The sequence below is a fragment of the Oryzias melastigma genome, linkage group LG5 (genome assembly GCF_002922805.2).
Source record: "Oryzias melastigma strain HK-1 linkage group LG5, ASM292280v2, whole genome shotgun sequence".
NCBI classification, from domain to species: Eukaryota; Metazoa; Chordata; class Actinopteri; order Beloniformes; family Adrianichthyidae; genus Oryzias; species Oryzias melastigma.
In genome coordinates, this window is record NC_050516.1 from 30,577,218 (window position 1) to 30,587,907 (window position 10,690).

Genomic DNA, 10,690 nt, shown 5'->3' on the forward strand with positions numbered 1-10,690 from the left:
CCCCCCCCAGTGATTTTTAATTTTCACTGGTGTCCGTGTCGGACATGAAATCCTGTCCACTTTTATCCACATTTGTCATGGTATGGATAACAGGTCAATTTATAGCGTGGGTCATCTGGACCCCATCAGAGAGGACAAGGGTTAGTGGTACACAGGTGGAGCACGTGACTAAAGTCTTGTTTATCAAATAGAATTGCATGAAATTTAAATAAAAAGGAGGAAAAAATGAATACGGCTACCACATATGGTCTTAAATTTGGTTTTGAATGGTCTTTAAAAGATCCTAAAAAGTGTTAAATTTAACTTCTATCTGTAGACACATTGTATCAGTGCTTTATATTTCAAGTTTAGTATTACAGATAAATACTAAAGTAGAAGTCTGCATATCATGAACGGATCCCCACATTAAAGTTCAGCAGAATAGGGCACCAGTTTCAGCAGGAGGAGCATGAAAAAAAGATTCAGTAAAGTTAGCGAAATATTCAGGCTTCAGGGCTCAAAACCTCTTAAAAAATGATGTAAACTGACAGCAAGCGTCTCTGTTGGTTTGTTTTAATGCAAACAACGACCTACAAAGGCATTTTAACAGATAAAAGATTGTGTTTTTGTTTCTTTTTAATGAGAACGGTCCTCTCCGTGTTGCCAACAGAGACTGCTGTCAGACAGCTGCCAAGGGACCGTCTATAAAGTGCAAGCTCTGGGGAAGAAGTGATAAAAAATAATAAATGTCACAAAAACAACTAAAACTAATAAATAGTTACATTGATATGAGTTAGTCATGAATTGTTTTTTTAATTTTGAGTGGAGATGTGAATAATATTTCATCAAAATGTTCTGAAGTTGTTAAAGTTCTGAAGCTACAGTCAACAAATTTTCTCACGCTGCTAATTATCTCCTATTCTTACTTACTCAAACGGTTATTTTAATAGTCGACTAGTCGACATTATTTATTCTGATTAGTCGACTAATCGAGTCATGTGTTAACTGGATGTAAAGCACACAACTTAACCATCATTAGCTTTAAACTAACTAAAAACTAGATAAATAGCATTACCTGTGATAATGCTGTAAATGCTGTAAAGCTGAATTTGGCAGCTGAAGATGCTTAAATTGATAGCTTTAAAAAGCTGATAGCTGAAATCACTAAAGCTGATAGCTGAAACCGCTGAAGCTGAAAAAGCTGATAGCTGAAAACACGGATGCTGATAGCTGAAACCGCTGAAGCTGATAGCTGAAAAAGCTGATAGCTGAAACCGCTGAAGCTGACAGCTGAAACCGCTGAAGCTGATAGCTGAAACCGCTGAAGCTGATAGCTGAAAAAGCTGATAGCTGAAACCGCTGAAGCTGATAGCTGAAACCGCTGAAGCTTATAGCTGAAAAAGCTGATAGCTGAAAACACGGATGCTGATAGCTGAAAACACTGAAGCTGATAGCTGAAACCGCTGAAGCTGATAGCTGAAAAAGCTGATAGCTGAAAACACTGATGCTGATAGCGGAAATTGCTGAAGCTAATGACTGAAAATGCTGAAGCTGATCTAATAACTGAAAATGCTGAAGCTGATAGCCAGTTAAAATGTTAGTTAAATGTCAAAATAGCCTAAAAAACTGACAAAAAGTCAAAGTTAGTCAAAACAGCAGCATGTAGCTGAAATATTAGCTAAACTCTTAAATAGCCTAAAAAAGCCTTAATAAATGCCAAAATGGTATAAAAAGCAAACATAGTGCCTTTATAACTTAAAGTGTTAAATGATAAAATAAAGTTAATTTAAAAAATGGGGCCTCGCTTGAATCTGTTTGTTACACGTGTTCATTTTTTAAATGTGTTGCAAAAGTATCCGATCAGGAATCATCGGCAGATATTCAAAATCAAATGACTCAAAAAAACCAATCAAGGACATCCCTGATGTTTGGTGTGGTGAACCTGAGATGGCTGGTACCATGTCAAACCAATGGCGTTAAAACTTCTCCTTGAATTGGTGACTTTTAGACATCTTCTGTCAGAAAATCTTTTTTTTTTTTTTGTTCTTTTGCCGTGCCTCAGTTTAAATGAAAAAGCTTCTGTTTTCTCTTTCAATATAAAACCGAGCGGTCACAATGATCCTATTAACATTTACTCCAGGCTTCTTCGTTTGGTCTCGTTTTCTCTTGAAACCTTTTGAAGTCTGTGGCCTCGTGCAAAACGTTTTTTTTTTAAATGACCTTCTAAATGTTTCTCCATGATTAGGATGTAGAAAAGATTTTTTTTTAAAAAGCTGAGTATTTTTAGAGGTTTTTGAAAATCACTTCATACTACCTGCTTAGGTGATCTGTGAACTTCTCAAGATCCTTCCATAGAACTTTGATGGCTGAATAGTGATGCTGGTGAGGGGGCAGAGGGGATGGTTTTGTCCATGCCAATAAAGTTTTATTACTATATTTATCTTCTACAATGATAAAAAAAACAGCTTTATGATCTGGATTTTACTTAATTTAAATTTAAAGAGAATAAGTCCATTACCAAACATCAAAAAGCAGTCGTGCACCTTTTCTATATAAAACAATTAAAGCATAATTTGAGTCTCATGCCTTTAAGGGTCTTTTCTTCAGCATTGACAAAGCAAAGTTTGACTTCATAAGACAGCTTCTACTTTGATAACTCTGCATTTGATCTTCATGGGGTCTTCCAGCCTCTTATGTTACTCAGACTTTGACATTATTCCTGGATGAAAGTAATCATCGTGTCTGAACTTCCTGCCAACGTTCTCATCTAGACCTTTAATCACCTGCCAAAGCTGATGTCTGGAGTTCAGACTTTAGTTATTTGACATTGAACATCTGAATGCGGTGTATCGTCTACTAATGATGTTTTTAATAAGGATCCAGACGTTCAGGAATTAGGGCAAAGACATTGTATAAATAAATATGTAATTTAAGAAGGTGCTCATGTAGAATCTATAGACAGTAGTAAAAAAAGGACAAAATATGAATTTATTTAGGATTATATTTTTTTTTTTATGGAGGAACCGGATAATTTTATTCTTGCCTTGCAAATAATTTTGAGTGAGCACAAATTTTATACTTTATAAACATATAAACCATACATATAATAATTCGGCAGTCTTTTGTCTATATGTGGTGTTGCCAGATTTGGTGGTTTTGACCTTGAATTTGCGGGCAATAATTGGTTTGTGCTGGTGGACATCATTTGGGCGGCTTTGGGGTCAGTTTGGCACTTTTTATTTGGATTAATTGTATTTTTTTTTTGTGGGATCTGGTGGTTCTTAGTTTATTTACAGGTTTCGAATACCATGACTCTATCTGGCAACGCTGGTCTGCTGAAACAGAATGTTAGGGTTATATAAATCTTTGGTGATGATCAGATCTTTGTTTCTATTCTATAACACTGGACTCATTTTTCTATGACCTTTCCGAAAAAAGTGAAAATGTTCATGTCTGTCTGAGAAAAGTGTTTCATGTGTGTAGTGAGGAGTTTTAGAGCCTTAAAACGTCAGGATTTCTATGTGGATTTAATGGGATATTTATGGGACGAGGAACACAATCACTCATAATAGGGTCTTTAGTCGAATCATTTTTAAATTTTGATTTTTAAGTCTATGATAATACAACATAATGTATGATATAATTTTATATTGCATAATTAAAAATATAATTTCACATTATTACTGTTTGTCTAGTTCAGTCCAGTGGTTGTAATTCATTTTGTCTTTTGAATTTTTTTTGTATAATTTTTAACTTTAAAAATTTAATATTTTCAAGTACCTATTTTTTTTTAGATATTATTCATTATTTTTTCAAAATAAAATATTAAGTACATATATATATATTAATGTACTGAATATTTTATTTTGCTAAAAATGTTAGAACCCTCTTGGAAACTGTGTTGTATTTAGAAAAAATATCCTAAAAGTCCTATAAAGCACCAACAGTTTTGTTTTTCAAATATAAACCTCTGTTTTTGCATCCTAATGCTTAACCCTCCCCACCACAATAAAAGCACATATATATTCTTGTTTTCATCCATTTCCCAGTCATATCAGATCAATGTTTCCTCTGTATCTGCTGCTTTATTGGTTTGCCATAAGTAATATAAAAGCAAACGTTGATGCGGTTGCTCTCTGCTGTGTTACCTTTGGGTGTTTTGTTTTTCTCGTTCCTAAAGAGCAAAAAGCCCCTCAGGTTTGTTATTATGGGATGGAACTGAGCCTTACATGAATAAAAGAATATTTATTACTCCGATTTTTCCATTAATGCCAGCTGCTGCGTAAACGGATGACACATTTAAGTCCAGCTGTCTTGTGAGACCTGTAATGGTTTAATCATTTTAATTAGTTATCAAATTTGCAGAGTTTACAGTTGGGACCACTCCTGACTCCACCACCCGATCCATTCATAATTACTTTCTATGCACTTGTTTTTTTTTTTTTTTTTATTTGCTTCTCACAAAGAAAAGTCAGAAACATTTAAGGAAAATTGGCAAGACAAAAATACCGTTTTTTTACACTGAGACAGATTTTAAAAACACATATAACCTTCAATTAACATGATTTCACCAACAAACAATGAAAACTGTCTGATTGAAGCAAATTCATCATTTTAAATTTAAACCTGTTATGTATTCATCTCTAGTTTCGTCAAACTTGTCAAAAGACTGAGAACTATGTTGTGTTAGTGTTAAACCATTTTTTTTAAATGCTGCTTAACAAGTAAAACATGTTTAAGAGTGATAATAGGATCACTTTTTACCAACATGTTACCAAAAAAAAAAAAGTCAAGTAAAAGTACATTTCTGTATTTGTAGGATCTTTAATTGGGAATCATATAGCTTAATTTATTTTTTTCTCTACATATTTTTACTTATGATTTATGAATATAGCAAGCAAGCAGAGGAGGTCATTTCAGTAAAAAAAATAAATGAGTTTAAGGAAAAATTAAGTTTAGACTTGAATTAGAGGACAAAAACCAAACAACATTCGACAAAAAACTGTTATGGAATAAATGCTGTAAACAAAAAAAAGGAAGTATTTAGACTGGACACATTTGGTTAGCTTAAAGCAGCGGCTCTTCTGTCCCTCATTTTGATTAATTTGTTTTAGCGTTTATTAAGTTTTGTTTTTTATGTTTAGATTTTTACACTAAAAGCTTCAATCTCCTAATAGAATAAATTTAAAGAACATATTCTTATCTTCTGCTGCACAACAATCTTAGTTGCTGTTAACAGACTGTGTTCTTCAAATAATTTAACTGCAATTATATGTATAAATTTTATTTAAAAAATTGGAATTTGCACCAATGTTTATGAAAAACTCACAATAACAGAAAATGTCATCTTTGACTTTTTCTCATTCTTTAAGTAAAATCTGCTGCAAGAGGAGGGTCAGATTTAAAGCAGATTGTATTTTATTTTGAAAGAGCCTTTTATGCTAACAACAGCAAAATAAACCAAATTTGTTATACAGAAAAATATAACACTTTTATAATTCAACTATTGTAAATGTTGAGAATTACATTTTAAAAATGAATGACATCACGACCACCAGAACATAATTAAAGAATATTCCGTAACACTTTAGATGAGGTACACAAAACACTCAATAGAATGTAGTTAATACATTTAAGCTTGTAAGCAGTTTATTATTATGGTCTTTGTAGACGATAGTCGCACTTTAGATGCTAATGAATCTTACCAAGTATGTTAATAAACCTTATATAGCTGGTAGGTCGTTCCAAACATCTTGAAGACCCAGACACAGATCCTCTATGGATGTGGAGGATCTGTGTAATCCCAGACCCTCTATGACCAAGAAGGCTTTCCAGTTTAATTTTCATACTGATGAAGCAGAAAGCAGAAGTGGAGAGAAAAACGTTACCCTAAAAACAACGGGTTATAAATAAGATTATACAAATGTTATGCAGCTTTGGCAGGAAAACAAAATAGCGAACACAGAAGATCTGCAAAGATCAATTCAATCTATCACCTAAGTAATGACTTGTTTGGCGCGTATTTATATGCAAAGACTTTGTCGTAGCTCCTCATCGTCTCTCGGCGATGAAGCAGGTCATATGCTTCCTCACGAGATCCATGTTTGCTTTGCTTATTTGTTCTTTCAAGCAACCCCCACCCCCTCTTGTTCTGGTGATGCAGCCCCATAAATAACCAAAGGGGGCTAAATGCTGGTGATCCCAGGGCCAGATTAAGTAAGAAAACAATCGAGGTTTTACTGTAGGAATGTGTGTAGAAAATCCCTGCACTGTATCAGCTTGAGAGACGTGATGTGGTGAAAGTGAAGCAGGTTTTCCTTTATGGTGTAGAAGAAGAGAGTTGATCACGTAAGGTACGTTTCACCTTTTAGTTTGATAAAGTTATCCACATCAAAATAATGGAAAAGGAGACATTATTAGAGCATTACTTTAGGGTCACATGTCTTTGCTAAATTCAGTGTTTCCTCACATTGGACTGTAATGACGGACTGATCATTTTTTGCCACCATCACACTTGTGTTGTCCGCTGTGATGCACTTGGTTATTTTTGTTCTAATAGAATAAACCTACCAGGCCCCAATTCAATCAATTCAATTCAGTTGAATTTGATTAAAGACCAATTTAGTTTAAATATTTTTTGAGTTGAGATATTGACTGATTTGGTTTATTTCAAGCATAGATTGTGATAAATACAGAACAAAACACACAAATATTTCAAATTCATTACAGAAATAATTAAATGCATTGATTAGAAAATAGAAAACAAACAAAAACAAAGACTCTTATGTCACTTTTGATTCATTAAATATCGTAATTATTAGCTAAAGTCAGTAGAGTTTGGTTGATTGCTTGAAAAGGAGTGGAAGTATAATGCAGGGGCGGAGTCTTTTGGATCCATGTGCAAACGTTTTACTGAAGTAGAGCATGGGCAAGACATAAAACGTAGTCGAAATACAGGCAAAGGTCAAAATCACAAGGGCGAGGCAGATTAACTAGAAAACGGGCAAAGGTCAAGGCACAGAGGAGTCTAGGAATAATATAGCTCAGAATGTCTGCTAGACACAACAAGACTTCGCAAAATAGAAGTGTCTGGTGGTTGTTTAAATGCTGGAGGGTACTGATGAGCTGATGGTGATCAACTGTGCTGGATGGAAGGTGGCTGATGGGACTTGTAGTGAGGCAGTGGAGGCTAAAACTCTGGCGAGGGCTCCCTCTGGTGGACGGAAGTGAGGGCTGATGGTTGAATCATGACAGGAAGGAAGCAAACTTGTATAATCCCACCCCTACTTGGTTACTTCATTTTACAGTTTTGCATAGTTATGTAATCCTGTTCTGATCTAATCAAATTCAAGCTTTTTTTCTTTAAGTAGCAAAGTGAAGTGCTTGCTGATTAATCTCATATAACATTATTTCATAATTTTTGTAAACGGTAACATCAATCACATGCCATGTAACAATATGTAATACTCATTGATTAGCATCAAAATACAATTTCATATGAATCCAGAAATCATCCTTACACATTGAAAATCATGTTTTAAGAAACAATTGAATGCTAACCTATTCAAAGAATTTATGATTATTACCAGTATTTCTTAGCTCAAATTGTGTTGAATCCGAAAACTGGATGCTTGAAAATGCTCAACACTCTTACTGTAGCGACTTGCAATTGGCTCAAAACTCTGCGAGTGGATTGATCCAGTATTTTCATTTTTGCTCTGCTAATGCTAGCTTGAGGGTACAAGCTTGCTCGTGAGTACACAAAAGGAGCTTTCGGGGAGGGGGAGGGGCGTATTTGTTCTGAGCCAATTTTCCCAGAAACAACCCAGAATTGTATTTCTAATGAGCTACTCCCTCTGGCCTTAAAATATGTCTTAAAAAACAACAAAAGCTTTTTGATTTTGGCTAAAAAACCTCATAATTATAATTAAAAGATCACTAGGAAGTATTTTACAACAGTAAAAAATATGGTTGAACTCAGTTTAACAACTTGGCTCAGATTGATCTGGTCTTATTGTAGAGATATAAATCGATTCATTGATTCATCATTAAACCAATAATTATTATCATTATAGACCACTTCTAACTGTAATGTGTTTGATATAGTGGTAAGAATTGAGGATTAAAATAATCCTCACCCTATTTTGTCATGTCTTAGAAAACCTATACATTCTTTAGTTTTCTTGTGTCCTTTCTTTTTGTTGTGACTGTCGCTATACCGTAGCGAATAAAGACTTCACTTTTTGTGTACTTATTCATCACAGAGCTGACAAGGTTAAGAAAATACAACATTTAATTTGGTGAAGTGTAACTGAAGACTCACTCATGCATCCCCGTGTCTGTACTCCTCTGTGACCCTCAGTCGGCTTTGTTCATTCTCGCAAACGGCACTGATATGTCAAGTGCTAGCTACTTTAGATCTTGCTCGGAGACGAGGATACTTGGCAAAGTGAAGAAAAAGGATTTCTAAAGCATTCAAACGACACTGCTATTATGTTCTCCTTTTTAATTCCATGGTTAAAAGTTCTCACTGTTTCTCGTTGCATATTCCTTTACTTCTCTTTTTGAAGCTTGCTGACGCCTACTGAGGGTATTATAGTTTTACCTTCATGCTTCACTGATAACCGTTTTATTCAAATTCCTGTTAGGAATCTTACGACAAACGTTTCAGAAAGTAGCAGCTTGTTAACACAGTTCTTTACATGGATTATGAACAAGACGATTTACATTTCGTAAACCCCGTTTCGATCATTTGACTGCATCAAGAAACGAAACTTTTATTTTAAACATTATTAAATCTTCTTTAAGGTCCCACACTAGCTGATTCGAACTTACTTTATGATTAAACGAGTCCCTATTCAGCCCCCTGTTTCACCCTTGAGTAACATTTTGCAGTTTTGGCGGCATGACCTCATTTAGACTGGGGAATAGCCGGTCACCACTTGGCTGTCCCAGTTTTGCCAAAATGAGTTTCTTGTCTTTGATTGTTGATGCATACCGCCTAATGAATTTCCCAACAAATGAATTTCCAGTTGGAATCTAATTGTAGCTTCGTGCTTCCCGTTTTATCTCGACTCTTTGTGTGGGCGTCTAAAATGACACCGAGTTCCTCGTATCACGCTGGAAACAAAGGTGACAGACTGAGCCCTGCTGCAAGTATTAGCGGATCCAAGAAAGAAGCTGTAAATGCTCACAGTCTGCATCACTCAGCAAACCGAGTCCCTTTTCTTCCCTCTTCAGTTGATTCAGCTTAGCTCAGAGCTCTCTTCCTTTCCTCTGTCACATACAAGCCATTAGGTCACAGAGCTGCCAGGAAGTATGGAAAGAGATCTGCGTGACACACAGAAGAACAAGTCTGTTCGCTTGTTGGGGGTAAAGGAGCTCTGCTATTGAAAAAAAAAAAAGTAGAATTCTTGTCCTGATCAGCATCTTGGACATCTTCATTTTGAGTTTTGAGTTGAACAAACCCTGGACATCTGTCAGCCACATATTCTCAGAGTATCTGTTTAATGTGCAAAATCCAAGGACTTTCTTTTTAGTGTTTTCCAACTGGCAAAATGCTGGCTACCAGCTTTGATTTTTCACCCAACCAATCTGTCAAAGGCAACACTTCCTGAATAAACCATAAAAAAAAAAGAAAAAACTAGTACTTTCCCCTTGCGAAATAATGCCTCCTAATACACCGCATGCATTTCAATCGCCAAATCCATCTCTCACACAGCTAGTCCTAGTCTGAACACCTGTCATAAACTCTGACACCACACTATAGACACTGTTGCCATGGCGACCACAAATACTTCAGGTCAGTGGTACTGGCAAATTGTTCCTCTCCTGGTTTTCTGTGTACGAACACCTGTACACATTTGTCACATCAATGGGTCCAAATAAAGCTTATGTGGACATGACCTCTGGCTTTTGCACAGAAAGCCATCTTGACTGAAATTCAGTGCTATGTCTCCCATTTACTTCCTTGAAAACGGAAGAATAACACGTTCCAAGTTGTTTTGCCAGCCTTATTTAAAAGTATTAGACATGACAAGTTATCAATAAAAAAATATTGCATATTTTTGATCTTATTCGTGGTCAGCAATGCAATATGTATTATGTGTCACCACAGGTAGAAGCAAAAGGTGTGGTATGTTAGCGGCTATTTAGAACACTTAAGTAAAGGCAAGTAAACTTAAGAACATTTTTACTTCCTTACAAATTTGAGACAAAGTATTTGACTGTAACCAATTCCGGTAGTTGTACAACTTAAAAAAACTTAATATAAGAGAAGTCTGTAATGTTCATCATCATAGGTACACGTCATGCTCCCAAACCCTTCTGAGCGCCAAACGTCCCCTTGTTTGTGCTGTCTTATGGGGTCCAAATGACCCCATTCCTAACATCAACATACCACTATCCCAGGCATGTTTACATTTAAAGTAGGGTCATCTGGACCCCACAAGACAGAACTTTTTTTTTTTTTTTTATCTTCACTGGTGTCCATAACAGACATGAAACCCTGTCCACTTTTGTCATGGGAGGGATCACACATCAATTTAAGGGTCGGATCATCTGGACCCCATAAGATAGCAATAGGGCTATACAAAAATCTAAAGATCGTACGATGTAATTTGCTGTAGTGTACAAATAAACATTATAGACCCCTGACATCTTCTTAAGTGGGACAACTTGCAGAATCTGTAAATGCCAAATACTCCCCCCC